The 23744-nt window shown below is 42.9% G+C and overlaps 1 protein-coding gene across 1 annotated transcript in view; it reads left to right on the top strand.

Moving 5' to 3' along the window:
* Positions 1-23744, top strand: part of CHIC2 (cysteine rich hydrophobic domain 2) — a 1106854-nt gene that overhangs the window by 835782 nt on the left and 247328 nt on the right. The window lies entirely within an intron of this gene.

Raw genomic sequence — 23744 nt, 5'->3', positions numbered from 1 at the left:
ATACCTATAATCCTTCCATAACATCCTACTCTCACCTTTAAAAAAAGGGCATCTGTTCTAAAAAAAAATATCACCCCATACATAGCTGTCCATTTCACACACATGTCCACTGGATACATGTAATCTGGTCTAACTGGCTTGACAACACATTTCTGTTTTCCTCACCCCCTCTCTCTGGGGTTTGAGTGTCCAGATTCACCTCCAAATTCTGTACAAATGCACAGCTGTTGCTGTATAAGAAATGGACAGCTATGGATGTTCCCTACACCTGCCCAGCACATCCCTAACTATCTTTCATATTGCTTTTTCCTCTGCGTGCCCCTTTTTCACCACTTTCCTACCACCTCTTTTTCTTTTCCTTTAAAGAAATTAGCAGTGTAAGCATGAGTAATTGGTAATATGTGGGAGTAAGCAAGTTTGAGCAATGCTAAGTGAAGCCAACACAGATTAAGCATCTGTATGTTTAACCATATGTTGGCATCGCTTAGCATCATGTAAACCCACTTAAAACTGCTTTAATCACTCTGTTTCCATCAGCCACTGTTCTGCCTAGCAACAAAATAATCAGCCATGCCTCAAACCCAGGGCCCTGTACACCATAGTCAGAGCAATGTACCACTACAGCAACTGAGTTGTAAGAATTGCTGATGCTTTTTCAAACATATCATACAGTAGAGTCATTCAGCAGTAGGGAAAATATTCTGTAGAATCAGTCAGGTTTTGTATATATACATCTACACATGTATATATGTATGGAGATGCAGATATATGGAAAATGATATACATAATATAAATAGAGATATACATATAAAATATACACACACACACACATATACATATAACAGTTGTTGGGGTGTATAGGCCACCAAAGTCAAGTGCAGATGACCCAGAGGAATTCATACATTTCTTACATGAAACACAGGAGGGAAGAATAATATTAGCTGGGGACTTAAATTTACCAGAAACAGACTGGAATAATATTGATTCAACAACATTAGTAAAGAAATTATTCTCAGAGTATATTCAGGAAAAAACTGCTTCAGATTGTAAAAAAAACATACCAGGGGATGGAATATACTAGATATTGTTTGCGTTCCCAAAGAAATTACTGTAACTTCAAGTCAAGTTTTACCACCATTGATGTGCAGTGACCATGGAGTTATTAAGGTTAACTTGTTGCTAGATAATTCTGCCAAACTGAAATCTAAGCCAATGCACATTAATTACAGATTATAGGGAAGCAAAACAGTTACTATATAAAACTAAGTGGAGTGAGGTGTTCAGTGGAAAAACTGCAGATGAAATGTGGAAAGTTTAGAAAGAGAAATTGTTTGAGTGCAAAAAGTCAAAAAAAGTTTAACATCATGATCTAGGCACATTACATCAGGGGGTACATTTCTATAAGATCAAGATACCTGATTAAGGTGAGAGACAAAAATATAAGAAATGGAAGAGAGGTTGAACTACAACTTTGAAAACTGAAATAAACAAGCTGGACAAACATATTAAGCATAGTGTTAGACAAGATCAAGAAATATTTAAAGAAAACTTATATAAAGATATTGAGCATAATAGGAAACCTTTTTATAGATACATAAGATGTGGAAGGAATAAAGATACACAAATTGATAAACTGTGTGCAGATTCTAAAATGTATTCTCAGACACAACAGAATATAGGGGTGGTAAGTTGTCCTAGTGACTTCCAGGTAACCCCAGATACTGGAATCAAATTAGATTATATTGAAAACGAACTGTGCAAACTGGATCCAAACAAAGCACAGGGAGGAGATGGAATAAGTGACAATGACCTGATAATACTTCAGCAAGAACTTACACAATCATTATATTTATTATTCATTAGGTCATATAAATATGGGGAGATTCCTCAAGATTGGAGACATGCACTTATTAAACCTGTCTTTAAGAGAAAGGGGAGTAGGACAAACCCAGAATCATATAAACCCCTAGGTCTACTTTCATGTTGTGGAAAAATAATGGAGAAGGTAATAACAGATAAGTTATTGTCAGAACTGGATAGGTTGAGACTTGAAACCATATATCAGCATGCATATGTTGAAAATAGATTGATTACCACATGTAACATGATGTTCTATAACAATATAATAACAGCTATGAATGAAAAATTGTGCTGTGATGTTATTTATATAGATTTAACTTCAGCATTTGACAGGGTCATACACAAAACAATGATCATTAAATTAGTACAACTGGGTATTGACGTACTGTTGATAAGATGGATAGCTGCATGGTTTACAAATTAGACATGGCAAGTATCACACACCAACTGGACAGGTGAAATCCTTGGTTACAGTAAAGGTGTCCCACAGGGCTCTGTCCTAGGCCCTTACTTGTTTAGATTGTATCTTTCAGACCTTACTTTTTCATCTGAGGTGTTCTACAGTCTATATGCTGATGACCTGAAATTGGGTAAACTGATTACAAGTGTTACAGATAAGGTATGTTTGCAAACTAATTTGACTAAATTGACCATTTGGGCACAGGAGAATAATATGTTGATAAATACATCAAAAACTAAGCATATGAGATTTGGGAGACATAAACTGAAAGGTGAATATTTAATACAGCACACAGTGATTGAAACTGTAGACTCATTTAAGGACCTGGGTATATGGGTAGATTCAGCTATGAGTTTTTTCTAATCATATCAACCAATTGGATAAAGATAGTTATAGAACTATTGTTTATATAAAAAGATGTATAAAGTCTAGGAAATCAAACCTAATGAAGTCATCGTTTGTTAGTTACATTAGACCCAAACTTGAGTATCGAATAACAATATGGAAATCCTATAGGAAAACAAGCATGAATAAACTGGAAAGAGTACAGCGGAAATATACCAAGGCCATCCATGGATGTGAAAATCTAAGTTATTATGAAAGACTAAAATATCTGAACTTGTACAGTGTCTCTTACAGATATTTAAGAGGAGATCTTATTCAGGTACATAGGGCATTTAGGTACAACTACCTCTGGGAATGCTTAGGGTTATCAAAAAGTACTAGAGAATCATCAGATAACCTATGTAGAAGATACTATAGGAACGAGAAGTGTACTAATTGGTTCTCTGACAGAGTAGTTGATGCTTGGAACAGACTATCAAATTACATTAAAGCAAGTACTAGTTTAGATTTTTTTAAGAACAGCCTGGACATTTATTATGGGAACAAGTGTTTTGGTATATTGGCAAGCTAGAAGGGCATTAATGCCTGTGCTTGAGACATTTGTATGTATGTATGTGTATGTGTGTAATATATATATATATATATATATATATATATATATATATATATATATATATATATATATATATATATATATATGTGTGTGTGTGTAAAAAGAATATCCCCAGGATTCACGAATGGCTGATTTCTGTGCAGGAACAGTGTAGGTGCTCCTGTAGGGAAAATGGCAGCCAAGCGATCCAGGAAAGTGTCATTTTCAAGTGCATGAGCGGTCCGACACTGTTCCAGCATAGAAAACTGGTAAATATGCAAATCACCTCATTTGCTGGTGAAAAACATGCAAATGAGGTGATATTGCGATCCAGCAAGCCGCCAGGTCTCCCTGCTAGAAAAGTGTCAGTGCAGAAATGTATTCAGAAAATACCTGAGTACATTTCTGCACCTGACAAAACGGAGGCATGACAGCTCGTGTAAAAGCATGTATTATGTTTAATACACATGCCAATCACCAAATATAAGCCCATTAGCATTAAAAACTGATTTTTTTTTTTTTAAATTAAACTTTTTTTTTTGGCCAATCTTGGCCATTTAAGCTTAGGGCAGTGGCATGCAAATGAGATTGTGCCAAAAAAAAAAAAAACGGGAAAATCATTTTTAAGTGAATTCTGCATTTTGCCATTATAGTCAGTGGCATGCAGAATGTAAACAATACCCGGGAGCACTGGTTGTCAAGGGGAAATGGTCTGTTTAAGTACAGTAACTAATGACCTATACACTGGGGTATGCAAATGAGGGGAGTTATACTTCAAAGTGTCAGCTTGTACCTAACCGAGTAGATACAGCAATACAACAGTACAAGTCTAAGAGCTGAATGACTTCATAAGGGGGTGTGTCATGCTTGCTGTAAGCTCATTGGACCTCTGTGGCCCATGTTTGCCCTTAGCTAAGCACAGCTAAGGAAGAGGATGTATCAGATGTGCTTGAGCACTGTGTACATAGCCTAAACGGGTTTGCGCACTGTGCACCGGGTTTTTAAAAAAAAAAAAAAAAAAAAAAAGGAAATGGCAGCGCTGTTTACATTTCAGCACTGGGTAAGCACAGCATGCCTCTGGGCTTAAATAAGGAGGAAGTGAGAAAGGGAAACAGCAGTAGGAAGGCAATCAAGGAGAACTAGCATAGCTAGCAGGTGAAATGTATCAGAATCAGCCAATTACACAGGCAGCAACCCAGCACACAACTATAAACTATGCAAACACCTTTCAGTCTGTTTTTTCCCACAAACTCTACACCACCGGTATATACAGATGAGGAAATTTTACCAGAAAAAAATAACAAAATGTTAGGGGCTGCTGTCACTCTCATACATCAATATGTGCAAGAGGCTGAGGGTGGTGAGGATGTGAATGCTGATGACCATCCCACAGTGAGGAGGAGAAGAAGAGTGTACAGACCTAGAGTAACCTACCAGGGGCTACATGAGCTGGAGATAGTGGAGCACTATAGGGTGGACAGGGACATTCTACAGCAAATTGTTGAGCTGTGTCGGCCCTACCTCACACACAGAACCAACAGAGGGGAACCCATCCCAGTGGATACCAAGGTATGTGTAGGCTTGGGAATACTAGCCACAGGTACCTTCCAAAGGCCAGCTGGGGATATCACGGGGATCTCACAGGCATCAACATCCAGGGTACTCCACCAGTTCCTAAATGCCATGTCAGCACATGCTGGTGAGCACATATATTTTCTCAACACTGTGAGGCGTTGAACAGCAATATGCATCTCTTCCACCAAATAGCAGAATACCCTGAGGTAGTGGGCGCTATAGACTGCACACAAGCACCACCCGGTGAGTGGGGTAGGGTCTACATAAACCGCAAAGGCTTCCCCTCCATCAACTGCCAGTTCATGTGTGATGCCCAGGGCATTATCTTGAATGTGTGTGCTGGCAGCCCAGGAAGCTATCACGACTCCCACATCTGGCATATGACACAGTTGTACCAGTCATTTGCCAGTGGGGACATTCCATATGGCCACCTAGTGGGGGATGCTGGCTACGCACTGGAGCCATGGTTGATGACACCCCTCAGAAATACACACACACACACCTGAACAAGAACGCCATAATGAGGCACACACACAAACCAGAATCATTATAGAGCATGTGTTTGGGATGCTCAAGTCAGGGTTCCACTTCCTGAACATATTCAGTGGATCCTTGCAGTACTCTCCAGCTACATGTACACAAATGTTCATAGTATGCCATGCTACACAATATGATCCTGTGGAAACAGCTGCAGCAGGAACAGCATGAGGTAGAACCACACAGCCGCCCCACCATTGCCAAGGCCAGCACAGGCACAGAGGAACTCGGAGGAGGAACATCCTGAACCTGCCCCTGTAGGCAGAAGGAGACATGCCCAGTATGCCCAGGCCTTGGCAAAGAGGCAACACATAGCACATACACTAACACGGTAGAGACCCAGGGAATGACACCTCTTTCTGACTCGCACATACAGTAAAAGGGATGCCAAACATGACACTACCTGTGCTTTACCATGTATAGGTAGTGTACTATGTGCATCCAACATAGCCAGCCCTCCAGCACCATCCTTAATACTGGCCCAGCCACAAGGTAAGTCACCCTTCCTATCAATTACTGAATGTAGTAGTATGTTATGATAGTTGTATGTATGGTATTGACATGAGCATGCAAGGGAATTGGGTGGCTGAATGGGATGGCAACAGATAGAGGAAACCTATATGGGCAGCATGAAATCCATAACAAATACTGGTGTCAACATACTAGGCAATACCAGACAAGGTGAAAAATCCCACCACAGTACATTGGTGGCCCAAATAACTGTGTGTGTCCATAGGACACACACATGCATGTTAGTGAGGCTCACATACCACCATCGTCAGCCAGCAGGACAGGTGTGGATGTCCATAAAGAAAGGTTGGGCTAAGGCCTCCAATTGATGGCAATGGTGAACAGCCCACCTCCAGACCTACACAAACAGACTACAACAGGTCTGGCAGTTGTATGTTAGTTTTGAAGGGTAAGACGTCTGAAACTGAAATGTTGGTCAATAAAATGTAAGATCTGTACTCTGCTGATATGCCTCCAGTCTGCATGATAGGTCAGAAGAGAATATGAAATGGAAGCCAACAGAGTACCTGAAATACCATTACAGTCATAGCAAATGTTTAAAGTTGACAGGTGTGCCCCCCCCCCTCACAATCCTATGTAGAAATGCAGTAACATGTAAGTGTGAGGAGTAATATCAGTGGAGCACAGATTACCCGAGCTGGCCCAATCTACAGGATAGATTTTTGCATGTGTACAATATGCAGGGGGTCTGTGTGTTAGGGTGTTGTGTGTTCAATATTGTCTGGAAGTGGTCAGCATGTAGGCATGGAGGGTTGTGTCTTGGTGGCCTATGGGCAGTACTGTGGTAGACAGGGCCATGTTCTGAGAACTGCAGTGCCAACCACAATGCTTCTCAGCAATACCCATGTCAGCAGTTGTCCATACCCATTTTCCAGATGTCAAAATCTGTCACTGTCAGAAAGATAGACATGCCCTGAATGTGGGCACATACATGCATACAGTACATAGGTGGAAGTACCCTAGACAGAGTGCATAAAATGTAACTGTCAACTGCACACAACTTTAGAATTGTGCATACAGGTTAGCAGCACATTATTTGTCAGTGTAGTATGGACTACTGGTGTAGTCTGAATAATCACTGGCAGACCACAAAAGGAACAGTTATGAAGTAATGAGAGATTGCCTATGTCCCCACAACAAGGCAGCATAAGGGGTATATCTGTGAGTCAGCTGCAAATAGCTTCCACACCACACATGTACTCAGCTCACCCCACTATCAGCCACAGGTTTATCACAGGTCATATCCTTGCTGTTGGGAATGAGTACAGTATGACCCCACATCTGTATGGGGATACCCACAGAATGCAGCATGCTGAAGAGGTGCCCTATGCAAGTGTGTCCCTAGCTGTAAGCAGCACCCTGCCTGCATCCAGATCAATGGATTAATATGAACAGGAAGTAATGACATTAACACCTCGTACACCTACTCTGTCACCCCAGGGGAATCCACTGGCACGCAGCCTGGGAATGTAGGAGTGACAGAATGCACTGGCGTGCTACAGATGGCCTGCATCACCACCAAATGGCCTACAGTCCTCTGTGAAATGCCTGTGCCTCACACATAGTGCCAGTGTATGGTATCTCATGGGGTCTTAACTAACAACCTAACAAAGTCACCAGAACACAAAATCCAAGGCCATGTTGACAAATCCCAGTAGCATGCCTACCATGTCCTACTGCATGAACTGTGGTCCAATCCATAAATACCACTGGGATGAAGGGCCAACTATAGGGATACTTCTCAGATATTGCTCACATAATGTTAGGAAGAGGATAGAATAGCAGGGGGGGTGTAGAAGCATGGACGTCATGGACTGTGTGAAGTTTGAAACTCTATGTGCCCATACTACCCCTGCCTGCAAACCCAGGAATGGGTGGCTACAAACCTGCTCATAAACCACAATGTGAAGGGGAATTGACCAGATATATGAGCCCTGCCTCTGGGTAATCTGGGTGAATCTGTACAGCTGAGAGGTATGGCCACAACAGGATATGGCCACTCTGTTAAGTCGATATATGTACAAGAAGGGGATCCTCAGCCACCATACTACCAAGGTGCTAGACCATTTACACAGACCCATCAGCAACTGTCTGTAGCTAACCCTCCAGAATGGCAGGAGTGTGCAAGAATGTGTAGGCTGCAGACCACAATAATGGACTTCACTGCATTCATCTTATATTTCCTGGTAAATAATTGTGAGCAACAGTACATATGTCTGAATATCTCTGCTAACACCAACCATGTAACACAAGCAGCACAGACAGCAATAGTTACAGTATCCCCCTATCTTTCGCCCATTGTGACTTCATATTGTCAACCTATCTACAAATATCCTGCAGAAACAACTTGCTAGCTGTGGCTGACAACACAGTGGACTATACATATCTGTCATTTGCAGATGTCTGTGCACACACCAAATTACACACCAATTATGCTTCACACACACATCGAATAGGAATACTCACACATATCTAAGGCCAACAGACTATAATATGTCAAACATACACACACAAAGACATGGGGAAGAGAGAGACAGACAGTGACAGAGAGAATGCCATTATGAGGCCTGTCCCACCTACTACACATCCAATTGGCCTAAATCACATGATGTGCTGATGTCAATCACTGTAGACATTCCTTTTGGTAGCCCTCAGCCCTATAGTGTTTGTGGTGCTTGTGATAACTGTGTAACACGATGGTACAAATAAGTATTCATGTAGCATTTGTAAACTCAGTCCTGTCATATGTGAAGTTGTGTGTGAGTGAGTGTGTGTGTTTCCAGAGGAATGATTTATGACCCATCCTCACACACTGCATTTCCCATTGTCCATGTTAGCACTCCTGCTGATGTCAGTCACCTTCAAAGATACCTTTGGACAGCTCTCCAACAGGTAAGCTCTGTGGTGCTTGTGATAACTGTGTAATACTGTAGTTTAGTGAATTAGTTAGGTAGGAGCTCTAATCCTGGTCCTGGCAACTGTGAAATTGTCTGTGAGACTGTGTGTGTCTTTGATGATACCTGATTTTGTGGAAATTCACACTGACTACACTTCCCATACCCCTCTTTTAGCACTGCTGCTGATGTCACTCACCTTCAAAGATATCTTTGGACAGCTGTCCAACATATAAGCTCTGTGGTGCTTGTGATAACTGCAAGATACCATAGTATAGCAAACTAGTTAGGTAGGAATTCTAATTCTGGTCCTGGCAACTGTGAAAATGTGTGTGTGTCTTTGATGACACCTGATTTTGTGAACATTCACACTTACTACACTTCCCATACCCCTCCTTTAGCACTGCTGCTGATGTTACTCACCTTCAAAGATACCTTTGGACAACTCTCTAATGTGTAAGCTCTGTGGCACTTGTGATAACTGCGTAATACCACAGTATAGAAACCTAGCTAGGTAGGAGCTCTAGTCCTGGTCGTGGCGACTATAAAAATGTGTGTGAGAGTGTGTGTGTCTTTGATAATACCTGATTTTGTGGACATTTACACTTCCCATACCCCTCCTTTAGGTTCACAGGTAGGTACTAGGCTATCAGCCCTGGGGCCTATATAAGCCTAGCCAAAAAGGTTCCCTGGCTTTCACCACCCAAGAAAATTATTTTCCAGTGCCCCTGTCAAGCAGTGCCACAGAAGTGATCCCAGGGGTGAATTTTTTATTTCCCATCCAGTCGTCAAGATTTTTCTTAAAGAGGGCCAATGAGGAGCTTTGTTTGACCTGAATGGGTAGTTTGTAACAGAGCATGGGAAGTCTCTGGGACCGGAATCAATCCCTCCAGCATGTTCTGTTTATTGTGGTGACAAGGTTTAGGTCCCTGGAGCATGTAGTATGGAGAGATTGGGATTTCTTTAAGTGTAGCATGTCCAACAGCTCTGGGTTTGACATAGCTTTGTATGTTAAGCCGAGATCACCTCTGAGTAGGTGATATGTGACAGAGTAGATCTGGAGTTTTTTGAGACAGTCTGCGTATGGCATCTGTTTGATTCTGGTAATCCTTAGTGAAGTATTTCTGTGGCCTTTCCAATTGTTGTAGGTGTCTTGTGAGATACATGCCAAACGAGGCATTGTACTCTATAATGGGTCTGATGAGGGATGAGTAGAGAGGAACAATGACCTCCTTTTTTCTAGAGAAGAACCCTTTTGTGATGAGGTGTGCTACTTAGAAGGATTTCTTGAATACTGTGGTGATGTGGTTATCAAAGGAGAGACTACTGTCCAACTGTGTCCCGAGGTCTCTTATCACACTTTCAGTGTTTAGTTTGCTACTGCCCTGTGTGGTAGTTCATGGGTACTGAGTTTTTCTCAAAGCGGATGACAATGCACTTCTTGGCATTGAGCTTGAGGCCATGACTTTGACACCAAGCATCTGTCTCTATGAGGCCCTTTTATAGAATGTCTACATCATTAGGTGATTCTATTATGGCTCCCAGTTTGCAGTCATCTGAAAACTTTGCTAGCCAAAGACCTTCAGTGTTGGTCTGCACTTCAGAGAAGTAGATGCCAAACAGAAGAAGACCCAGGACCAAACCCTGTGGTACTCCACTCATCACTGGTCTGAAGTCAGACTTGAAGTCGGCTACTTTTACTGTGTGGGTTCTGTCAGTGAGCCAGTTGGCCACCCATCTTGTGACATAGGTATTTATGCCCAGTTTAGTGAGTTTATCTATAATTCCAGAGTGGGGGATGGTATTGAAAGCCTTGGCGAGGTCAAGATAGGCTGTGTGCACTACCTTGCCCTCATCTACAACTTTGGTGACTGCTTCAAAGAAGTCAGTCAGGTTTAGTAGACATGATCTACCTTTTACAAACCCAAACTGAGTGGGTTCCAGGGTTTGGAGGTTACCTATGTCTTTGTTTATAAGCTCCAACATTATACATTCCATGGCCCTGTAGACCAGCTCATCAGGCGAATGGGGTGGTAGTTTCCAGAGTCCATGGTGGCACCACCTTTGTGGAGTGGGATAACCGTCACTGTGCAACATTCAGTAGGCACATAAGCTGAGGTGAGGCAATGATTGTACATGGTACTTAGGTGAGGTGCCTGTTCATTCTGTAGTTCGTGCAGTATGCAGCCTGGGATGTTGTCTGGTCCCATGGATGCTGTGTTCTTGGTTTTTGAAGAGTGTGGTCTTTACTTGTTCATCCAAGATTACAGGAGCTTTGCATTCTTCCGTTATTAAGATGTGCCCTTTTGAGGGTGAGAGGGGGTAAAGTTAGCACTGAACCTATCTGCCAGGATGTTGGCAATATTGGTTGGTTCTGTATATTTAGTGCCATTGTGCTGTAGCTCAGAGCAGATCTGAGTGTTGCCATTGAGATTCATGACATAGCTGTAGAATGCTTTGTGGTTGTCTTTAGAATCAGTGGTGATTTTATTTTCATAACTGGCTTTGGAGGATTTTATGAGGAATCTCAACTTCTTGCTGAGGCTGACCAGGGAGTTCCTCCACTCTTGGGATTTCTACTCTTTTTTGCAACAGCTTCTTCCGTCTGTTGTAGAGCTTGTTTATGGCAGGGGACCTCCAGATTTGCTTCCTTTTATTGGAGGATAGCGTCTTGGTTCTGTTGGGGATGGCACAATCCATGCACTCATGTATTTGCTTATACAGTGCATTTGTGTAAAATTCAGCAGTTGTACCACTATTTTCCATCTGCATGGGTGTTGTGAAGTTTGCCACTTCTGTCTTAAGAAGCATAAAGTTGGCTTTGGAGTAGTTTTTGATGGTGATTTCCTTAATGGGTGGTGGGGTGGAATATGGATGTCTAGGATGATTAGCTTGTGGTTGAATCTGACCAGCGAGGAGTTGACCTCTGGCATGGAACACTGGTTACCCATATTGGTAATGCCCAGGTCGAGGATATTTTTGCCCCTGCTGGGGGTGTGGACAAGCTGATCCAGGCATTGGAATTTATGAATTCCAGAAAACATTGAGCGAATGAGTTGGTACATGAGTAGTTTTCCCAGTTGATGGTGAGGTAGTTGAAATCACCCATAATTAAGGTATTGGGATATACCTTAATATTTTCCAGTATCTTAAGAAATGAAGAGTGGGAATTTTGGGGCATGGTGGGGGAATCTGTAACAAGCTACAACCTGGATTGCAGTCTTGCCCAGTGTTAGTTGCACTTGGATAATTTTGGATGCATTATGTTGAGCAACTAGCCTGGAGGTGTGGATATCCTTAATGAATGTGGACACACCTCTACCTTTAGAGTTTTGGTCCAGGTTAGGTGGCTGAAAGGTGTGGTATGAATTATAGCCTGGTAATGCAGAGGTGCTCTCTGGTGCCTTGAATCACGTCTCTGTCACTGCACAGATGTCGATGTTCTCCATTTTAAGGAGTGCCTCGAGTGAATGCATTTTGAGATTTAGACTTCTAGCATTGAGTAGCATTACTGTCAGAGTTTGTTTGCTTGTACCTGTTACAGTGGTGAATTTGGCATTTGGACCTTGCCTAAAAAAGGCACTACAGGGGTGGCAAGAGCCTTTGCCAGTATCCAGAATCCCAGGGGCGACAAGTGCAGGCCATCCCTGGCAAAGCATCATGGTCTGTCGACCATGACATCCCAAGCAAACAGATACTGGATCCCCTTAGAATGACACCAGAAGCTTAGCCAATTGTTGAAGTCAGTCATAGGTTCATAGGTTCATAGGTTAGTACTAGGCTATCAGCCCTAGGGCCTATACAAGCCTAGCCATAACAATTCCCTGGCTATTTCTTCCCACAGTATTTACTTCTCTGGACCCCTGTCTAGCAGGGTGACTGACGTGATCCCCAGGTGAATTTTGTCCTTGTACTGTGGTATAATTCTGGGTGATGACAGGATGCTACTCAGGGCTAGGGTCATACCTGCCTGGACTACAAGATCCGAGAGCTCCTCCATGTCTCTTTTCATGTAGTCCAGGGAGGTATGTCTCAGGTCATTCACACCCACAAGGACAATGACAGAGTCATATTTGTGCTTGTTTTGGAGTGACCTGAGTGCATGCATTATGTGGTGGATCCTGGCACCTGACATGCAGCTGACAGCAACTATCTCCTTGTTTAGCCTGGTGAGTGAGACATCAGTGTGCCTGACTACAGAGTCACCCATGACTAGTGTGTTGGGAACGTTGTTTTGCCTTATGGGCTGAGGTTGAGTGGCACACTGATTTTGTGGGCTATGTGTCATTTGGGTAGTGCTGGGGTTGTGGCTGTCTGTGTTTCAGCTTGGGAGATCTCTGTTGCTTGGGCAGATTTTTATTGAGCGCCTCCATGAATGTGGGTGTGTGCTTTGTGTTTCTATGTGTGGGTTTTGATAATGTGGGTTTTGAAGGACTATGTGTTGAGTGTGATGTGGTGCAGGTGTTAACCTTCTCCTCTTGACTGTCTAGTCCAATCTTGGCTGGAGAGAGCTTGGCTTCCAGTTTGGCTATATAAGTGCATCTCTCACAGGTTGAAGTGTTGGGTGGTAGGAGGAGAGGGTTGTCAGTGTACATGAGGCAATTGCTACATTGCCCCAAGATGCCCAGATTCATCAGGTGGACAGGAGAAAACACCAGGATATGTTCCATGGACATGCCTGGATGGGTGCTTATTTATTTAAGTACTAAGAATTGTTTTCCACTTGACAAGTGAGGGAAGTCGAGTGCTGTAGTAATTTGTAGTTTATTTAGTGCTTACAATGAGTTCTGAGCAAATGCTGAGCACAAGAAACAGTTTTGAGTGCTGATGCTAAACAACTGGCTAGTTCTAGCTAAAACTAGCTAGATGTAGCACCAGTCCCAAGAAGAGAAGCAGGCCACGGCCTGTTTTGCAATCCACAGACTTGTCCCAGATGATGCAAGGGTCTGCAGGCTTGTAGCCTTTTTCTGGTAGATGCCTCAAATAGCAAGCAGACCAATCAGGTATGTTAAGCACAGACACTCACTCTCCAACCAGAAAGAATCAAGAATCAATGCACTCTGCTCCTACTCTCACCAGGATCAAAATATAAGCATAGCTTCTAAGCTGTCACTTATAAAGCAGTTATCAAGCTTTCTGGTGATCAGCAGTCTCCAGGAAATAATGTAACTGCACTCCTTCTCTCACCAGGAGAAAACAAAAGCACTAATCCCAAGATGAATACTGAGAGGCAGAATGTGGGCTCTACAATAACTGATGGTCTTGCAATAGATGATTAATGGTAAGATGAAAAAATGGTTTATCCTAAACACTGCAGTGTGCACTAGAGGAGTTAGATGTGAAAGTAGGTAACTTAAATTTTACCTGTCTAAAATGTAAGTTTTTGTGGAGAGTCACTATTTTTAAAACAGCAAGATAGATTAAAAGGAGGTGGTCACTTTTGTATTCTGGTACTATGGAATACAGTAGGATGGCCAATAAATTTAAATAGTTGAAGGGGAGTGATTTCACAAAATGATAACTTTGTGCTTACTCACACCAGCCAGTAAAAGCAGAGAGGTAATGAGATATATGGTAAAATTAACATAAGGGGCAGGCAACTAGAAAGACAGTGATGTTTATGAACACAACAGTAACCAGGTGGGAGGGTGGGAAAAATTTCTGTCTAACTCACACTAGCACTGCTGCTGATGTCACTCACCATCAAAGATACCTTTGGACAGCTCTCCAACATATAAGCTCTGTGGCACTTACGATAACTGCATAATACCATAGTCTGGTGGGTCTATGTTAAATCATTGAACACTCAAAAAAGTGAATGGTGATTTATCAAACCCATGTAAGTGAAAGCTTACAATCTGGAATGCTTAGAACAGCGATTTTTTTCAAGGGAAAAAAATTGCTGTTTCACAAAAAAATTTTTTTTTAAACATTACATAAAGTGGGGGGGGGCTTCACCCCCCCCCCGATGTGGGGGGCTATGCCCTCCACACACCCCTACTTAAATATACCAACTGAGAGATTGCACAAATCCACTTAGCAATTACGTTTAATCAATGCTTACACCTGCTTTGCATAGCCCAGCCCTGGTAACCAGTGATCACATTCCAGTCTGATCAAATAGCAGGGTAATGACATCTTTAATAACTATATTTAATTCCATTTACATAACATGCTTCTATGTGCTGTCTTTACAGTAGCAAGGGGTGTGAGTAAACTGTATGGGACACCTGAGTATACATGTGTAGTACCACAATCCTTTCTCTGTGTATGTGTTTCATACTTGGGTTGTATCCCAGATTATATGCAGGCACACTTGCATGTATGGTATCATTATGTTACTACTTTTAACAGTGCTTTTCCAAGTAAGAGTAGATTGCAGATTGTAGTACTGGAACCATACACCCCTGCATGCAAAGCTGGACTCTGAGTACTGACTATCGTGTTCTTGGTATTTGAGCTGTATGTGTTTATGTATCTCCTAGTGGATATTGATCTGCTATGTTGATAGTAACTGTAGACTACCATGTTTTTATGGACATGTCATTGAGGACTGCTGTAATGTAGTAATGGCATACCTAACAGTCTCAGATGTCTATCTGTGAAAACATTCCTAATGCATAACCTGTTGCCTATCTACTGTCTGTTTGTCCTCTGTAGAGATGTGCAGATGTCAGGTATTCATCTTGGCTGCTTATAGTCAATCTCTGATTGACTGACACTGACATGTCTGCCAAGCTGTATTATGAATGCCACAGCTAGGAAACCCCAATCTGTATGCACCACATGCCATGGATACTGCAACCAGACTACCACAGTCAACAGAGCATGTTTGGGTACATGTCAATTGGAGCACCTCACTGGCCCTCTTCAAGAGAAAACCAGATGAGTCGATGGTGAATATAACTGTCTCCCTGGGGATCACTCAAGTGGCATCAATTGATAGATAGACTGTTGAAAAATATCAGGTCCCATGATACTAATGTATGCACATGCTCTACTCTTCTCATCTCTCCATGGACAATAGCCTGGTACACACCTAGGAACACCTGCACCTATGGACCTCAGTACTGACAAATGTGTTTGTGTGCATTACTGGGTATAACAGTGTTTGGGTGTTCTACAAATGGGTAGATAGGTGTGGGTTACCCTCTGAGTCCTGGCAAATGTGTGTGTGTGTGTGTGTGTGTGTGTGTGTGTGTGTGTGTGTGTGTGTGTGTGTGTGTGTGTGTGTGTGTGTGTGTGTGTGTGTGTGTGTGTGTGTGTGTGTGTGTGTGTGTGTGTGTGTGTGTGTGTGTGTGCGTGTGTGTGTGTGTGTGCGTGTGTGTGTGTGTGTGTGTGTGTGTGTGTGTGTGTGTGTGCAATTGTGTGTGTGTGTGCAATTGTGTGTGAGTGTGCATGTGCATATCTATAGAAGACAGCATTCCGAGGCCATATTCACCAAATACACTAAACCTTGCCATACATTATAAGGGATGGTTATGTTGCTGACATTAGGAGCGCCGTGACAAAACCCTCACCCTACTATCCCAGTGGCATGTGCAATAAATGCATATCCCTATAGTAGCAATAATTAAACAAGGGTTTGTATTGAAGTCCTGGTCAATGTGTGATTGTGGGTATGTCAGATCATTATCATGGGTTTCAATGGGTATAATATCTAATGTGGGGTGGGTGTGCTGGGTATATTGTCTTTACACCATGGTACCGCAGTACATGTTCCAAGGTCCACTGTATGAGGACCGCTGTGACCATCAACCATACAGGTAACTGATGACATTCTTCAGCCCAATGATGCATGTGCTGGGGTCACAAACTCTGTAACAGTATGGACTCACTGACAAGGTAGTCAGCACTTTTAAACCTAGGTCTGTCAAATGTGTCTATGACTGTATGTGTTTGTCAATGTGTATATGACGCATATTATACTATGTATTGTCCATTAACACCCATTATATCCCCCACTACCATACTATCCAAGGTCTGATGATGTTGTTCACTTTACAGGAAGTTCGGGACACATCTCACCCTACAAGCTCTGTGGTGTGTGCAATTAAGGCCAAACACATTATTAGCAATAAGTACCTATGTAGGAGTTCTAATTCCAGTGTTGCCAAGTAAGTGTCAGTGTATGTGAATGGATTTTGCAGAAATATATTTCCCAGGAGATCATCTGTCCGAGAACTAACTGGCATATGGTAACACTGCAAAGCAATCATCATGTGGAAAATCATTACATCAAAAATATTAGTGGGTGTGTAAAGGCCCTTTTCCGCACTGTACAGCTGTACGGTGATACTGGAGTTAGTAATACATAGTTGGGTGTGGTTGTTGTGGGCACAGCCACCCACATTGGGAGTATTGTTGTGCGTATCCCCCCACTTAGTGTGCTTATACTGTCGAGTTTATGTTAAGAGGTTAAGTAGTTGTTAATCACACTATGTGTGGTTCTACACCACCCCACACCCTCCAATGTGGGGGGCTGTGCCCCCCACACCAGCACAACAATGTATACCAACTCCTGGATTGCAGTACATTGGGGAAAAGGGCATATACCCTGCCAGTACCATTTCCAATTAAATTAAATTTGTCGGACTGATTATTTACTGATGTGATGTTCTGGCAATTTGGTCTTGGTGAAATTATAAATGCCAACATGAGTACTCTGCACAATGAAGTACATCCATGTGAACAGTATTTTCAGTGTATCTCATCAACATAAAAGCCTGTGTGTGTGTGTGTGTGTGTGTGTGTGTGTGTGTGTGTGTGTGTGTGTGTGTGTGTGTGTGTGTGTGTGTGTGTGTGTGTTATTCACAAACATTTGATGTGTGCCACCCAGTAGACTTACTATTGTCCACTGTAGAAGAGCTGCTTACATCAGCCACCATGCATTCACCTGTATACACCCCTCAGACCTATCAGCCATGTGGTACATTCAATAACTGTTATACCGACTTGTCACTTGTGTTCAGCTGTACCCAGGATATGACACAGTCAATATGTTACCACAGTGCCACCATACCCCTTGTAGGAAAGGACAGCAGACCAACATCCACCTGACACACAGACACCTAGAACACAAAACAGAATACATTATGCAGACTACATTCAGTCAGTGTTAATAACAGCAATAATGCATCATGGCTGGACAGCTACACACCCTGACATGTAAGCATCAAACATTCTAGCTGACAAAACTTTAAACAGCATTGCATTGATAAACTGTCATACATACACCTTGTGCATCAGAACTATATTAGCATGTCTCTGCATTGATGGTATGGATGACAGAGATGTGGCACAGGTATCATCATATGCACAGGGTATGGTGTGGGTATGCCAGAGGCCTAAGCTGAGCCATTTGGTTGATATCATGTGTGTGGGTTAGGGGTCTGTTCATTAAATGGCCTGGGCAGACATGGTGTGTTTAGGTATGGAGGTGCCTTAGCTGTGATAGTGATGTGTGTGTGCATGGATTCACACAGTTTTGCCATGTGGCTGCCCTGTACAGGTGTATGTTGGACAGCTGTGTACTGTACATGGCAGGGTGTACAGTTCACTGTGTCTGGCCACGGACACTGGAACTGCACCTGCCAGAGATTGCATGGGCACCATCAGGCAGTAGCCAAGTTATGGTACTCTCCCCTGATGATGACATTTGTCTGTTGGATCTGCATCCCTGTTGGGACTGGCCAGGACCATGTGCACATGGCCTGCTTCATTGTGGTGTGGACAGCACCTGCCCTGTAGTGATGCTGTTGGTACTGCCACTACAGGAGCAGGAGTGAGATGTCGCACGTCCACGTAGACCTCCACCTGCTGCTGTTGCTGACCTATGTCCACATGGCCGATGCCCTACTCCCACCACATGCTCTACCACAGACACCACATGGTTGAGGATTCCCACCATCACACCCAACCGTCTCTCCATGACCCCTGCAAAATAACATTGGGCATCTGCATGATCACAGATGTAGTCACATACAGCAGGAAAAGTAGCCCACTGGAGCCTCAGACCATCTCTGATGTAACGTTCCATACGTGCCTGTGCCTCCACAATGGGCCAAAACATGTGTTTGGTGACACCTGCTGTGGCACTTCTTCCAGGGGCATGATGGTCAGCAGCCCTCCTATGAGCACCCCTGTCCATCTGTCTATGTGGGACCTCACCAGTCATCTGGCCATGGCTGCCATGTGCAGATACACTTCCCATAGTCACCACACATTCCTGTCCTCTTACACCACCCGCAAACTGGCCCTCATCTATGGCCACTGGTGACGAGGTATGTATAGGCATTGTGACTGTGTGTGGGGATTGGGTGGATAAAAGTTGGATTCCAACCAACGGTACAGATGCAGCACCTTACAACCCTACCTGTGCCTCACTATGCCTATTATCATTGTCAGAGTCTGTATGGACACTAGCATCAGTTTGCCTGCAGAAGGGACCATGACCCACCTTGCCATCTGTGAGGGGCATACAAGACATCTAAATTAAGACCAGTACATTATGGTTTACTTCTACACACACACACACACACACACACACACACACACACACACACACACACACACACACACACACTTACAGGTGATGTGGCACAAAGATATTACACAGACCTTTCATTACCCAACAGTTGACATGCATGACATATGGCACTCAACAGCATGCACTGCAGACATTTGTAATCCTCGTTACCAACAATATACATCTCTGTGATGCATGAGTTGTGTTAGTAGGTGATGCCCCTTCCCCTGGAACACACTGGACTCATGGACACATTATTGCTATGCACCTGTACAGCACACTGGCATGTACTGTGCACCATACCTCACAAGTTTACAGACCATTGCTGTGTAGATGTCTGGCAGTTATGTTTGCTCTGTTGTTCACAGCCCCTATGTGTTGGTCTGACACATAACAGGGATAATATGAGGTCTGATGTCAATAATCAATGCCTGACCAGATCTCATCATCAACAGTGCATGTATGTGCAATAAAATCCAGTTACATTGACAACCTTCAAAGCTTCATGTGGATATGAGGAGTGTACATACCACTGTTTACATGCCAGCCTCTTCTATGATATGCAATGGGGCCACAATACCGCATCTGATAACATTAGACACACCTTAAATGTGACATATGACCTGTGCAATCTAATGTAGTATCAAACAAATGTGTTAGTCGTGGAGATGCTGCATGAGATGCATACAATATTTGGGTTGCATAAGTGTGCAATGTTTTTTTGTAGCACCTGTTAAGTGAGCTACAGCAGTCACTATTCCTGGAAGGGGTATACTAGCATGGCCCATCTTTACTTGGTATTATTTGGTCTGTCTGACCTACAAAGGTTTCCCAACTCTGACAGATTGCAAGGTCAGGTCATGTGCACAGCCCTTGGAGGTCACACAGTGGCTTCACTATTACTGTAAAGTCTGGGTTATGTCTGGCACAATTCATAATCTTGACTGTATTCAGATATAGCCATTCTTAGCTAGCTTTGTATGCATGCATCAGTTCACTGTTGTGTTTGAAGCTGACACCCCTCCCCATCCTTAGCCTTACTGCAGATGCATGACAACTATGGGCCACACATGAGTGTTATTTTGTAGTGTTCCAAATTCCACCCACCATGTCTACCAGCCTAGTCCCAGGTTCCTATCACGTAGTCAAACTTTTGCAAGTTCAAACTTCATATGGTTGAGACCATAAGTTCGAATTTGTAAAAGTTTGAGCATTTCAATGGAAATCTCCATGTGTGGAGGTTTCCATTTTGTTCAATGGGGTGCGATTTCAGAGTTGATATATTTAAGTAGTGGGGGTGTAGGGGGCTTACCCCCTGCTTAAAGCAATTTATTTTGTTTTCCGTTGTTTTTTTTTATCCATAGTCAAAGTTTTGTAACTTTGAACATAATGGTTTGAACATTACGTGTCCAAAGTTATAATAATTCGACTATGTGATATAGACCCCCTAGTCCCACCTAATGAACAGCAACCCTAAAGGTGTACACTAGCATCAGTAAGCTAAAAGTTGGGGATGGTGGCCCTGAGGTGGAGTGAGGTGTTGCTTGTGTACCACACATATCTCTATGAATACTGTCTGTAGATTTGAGCCTTGGTCTCATGACATTACACATTGCAACACATACCTTTGGGATACCTGATGTTATGCTTATGCTACCTGTACAGATCCCTGGAAGATGTTTCATGTGGGACAAATCTTCCATCTGATTACCCTAACCCATAGGCCACATTAATGCAGAATTCTGCCAATTCTCGACACAGGTGCTACACAGGCAGTACTTGCTAGACATTCCTGCAACTCCATCAGTGTTGCTGCATGTCTCTGGCCAGCCTCCATGACCTGTTTGCAACATATTTTGTCATCTGTTTTGGATGGGCATCTGTTCATTGTCTACATCACTGTTGTCCCATATTTAATTCACCTCTAGATCACTGTCTACACTGTTTGCCATGGTATATGCAAAGGTGAGGTAAGGCTACTTTTCCCACTCCTGACTCCTACCTTTCAGATATGGGATCCATTTCATGCTTTGTAAGATATGTGCAAGGCATGCCTGCCTCTGTTGTAGGCGACTGGGCAAATGTCATAGACATACATCTTGGACAACAGTCCATTACTTGGTGCGACATTATGGCCCTGTACTCAATGGCAGGTGTGTAGTCAAGAAGAGTGAATGCTGTCAGTACATGACAAGCTGCCTCCACAATATGTCATTTGGAGTGTGTGCACACATATGTTTCCAGTGTTTGGTAACGTTTGTATACCCCATATTTGTTGTCCTAACATAGGATTCTATATTACACATTCATCGATCATGTTAGGACCACATTACAGGTCGTACAAGGTGTGGAATGTGTTATTGTGGTCCGCTGTTGTATATTTTAGGAACAATTGTCATTCTAATAGTGGTATATACACTGTTGTATCCACTGTATATGGGTAATTTTTCATACATGTCCCTACTGTATGCCATTTGTCCACCATTTTGTTTATCTTTGCCCAGACATCTTGCACTGACAGGTTGTGAGATATACTGCAGAAATCTTACATACCCTGCAGATATGCCACCATGGTGACCACTGTGATGCAGTGCAGTTAACACCAACAACAATGAACATGTACAGCATGCATAATGTGTAGGTGTGTTAAATGTGTGCATGGCAAACAGCATGGCCTTAACATGGCCTGTGTATTGGCAAACCTGAACAAACCAACACCATACTCACTAGCTACAGGCTGCTGTCCCAGTTGTATACCAGAGGGACTTAAATAGCTGTGGGAGATAAGTAATGTCAGTAGGCACACCTGTGGCATTGGTACAGGGTGAAAGCAGCATTTCAGCACATCAACAGTACAAACCACAATACTAAGGATTATACACATCTCTGCATTACTACAATCCAGCAACATACTATCTTATCTGACATATGCATGTAGATACTGCACAGATACAGATGGATAAGCAGCAGTGTTCTAGTGATGTGCACTGGGGCCTTACCTGCACGATCCTCATCCATTGTGTGGGTGGCACCCATCTCCACAATGCTGTCTTCCATGTCATGGCTTGTCTGGTGGGCAGGTGCCCCAAGGCTGGCGAGGAGCTCCTGAGTGTGTGCCAGTGGGGGCCAAATGGCTTGACCCACACCTGTGGCTAGCCATTCCCTCGCAATGGCAGCAGCCTGCTAATAGGCATGGCAGATAAGGTCAGTGCAATGATGCCGCACCTGCTAATAATATCGGCTGTGCAGGCCGACATAATTTACCCTGTGGATGAGGTCGTTCCACAGGGCGGTCCTCTCCTGCAGATACTGGGCTCTGCATCTGAATAATATGTTCTGCAATAGGTTTTCACCTATGTGTCCCTGTACAGCCACTATAGCAACCTATTATGTGCTTTGTGTATTGCTGCTGTTCACAAAGATGGATTACTCTATTGTTGGTGGAGGCTGGGTGTACAGGTCAGGTACTGCTGATTCCATTTGGCTACAGTGGATATAAAGTGTACACTCCCTTGTTACAATGCCTGGTGTTTGTGCAATTGAACCATTACCCCACAAATACTTATTTCAACACAATCCCCACCTGTAATGTAACATATAGCCTGCTCATTTCAGTTGAAAACAACAATCTGTTCTGAGAAAACATATGGGAAACAATACTCATTACAGTAAACCAGATGAATGTGTGTGCACACCCTTAAAATATGTTGTGCAAACACCTGCTGAGATGATTACAGCTTCCATTTTTCTTGGCTTGTACTCTTAACATCATGACACATCTCCACATGGCAATGGTTGCTCATCTTCCTTTAAACAAATTTCTTTCTTTTTCAATAGGATTGTTCAGGTTATGGGTCACATATGAGGTGAGAAACATTTTGAAATGATGTTCTGTGGTCTCATTGGCATATAGCACACAAACCTGGCATTCCAACATGGGTGTGTACACTTTTGATATCCAGTGTATGTGGGTGTTGATATAGCTGTTAGTGGTAGGCATGGGTAGTGGCTCATAACACAGTTGTACACTTCTCTAATTACTATCTGATAATCATGCATACTGTAGTACCCATATCAATGTCATGGCAATGCAACACTCAGGACAACATGTGTGACCCTATACAGTCAAAAGGTCAGTGTACCGAGAATGCTGTTATATGCCCTTGTAAGACATTTTATGGGGGAGGGGTACTGTTTGTAACCTAGGCTGTTAGAACATGTGAGGGATATTACTAATAAGACACATTAAGGTATATGGCTGTTCATTTTCATACATTTCAACATGGGGGCATTGGTGGGTTAGAGCTTACTGTGTTGCACACAGTTCTGTTTGTCAGTGTGATAGTACATTTTGTGGTGAAGCATTATGTAAAGGATCCATTTACATTGTAACATGTAATACATTTCCCCCTAGGGGGTTAA

Source organism: Protopterus annectens, chromosome 2.part0 (genome assembly GCF_019279795.1).
Source record: "Protopterus annectens isolate FY-2018-M chromosome 2.part0, PAN1.0, whole genome shotgun sequence".
Classification (NCBI taxonomy): Eukaryota; Metazoa; Chordata; order Ceratodontiformes; family Protopteridae; genus Protopterus; species Protopterus annectens.
The sequence above is the reverse complement of the archived record's forward strand: the minus strand, read 5'-3'. Positions and strand labels throughout refer to the sequence as shown.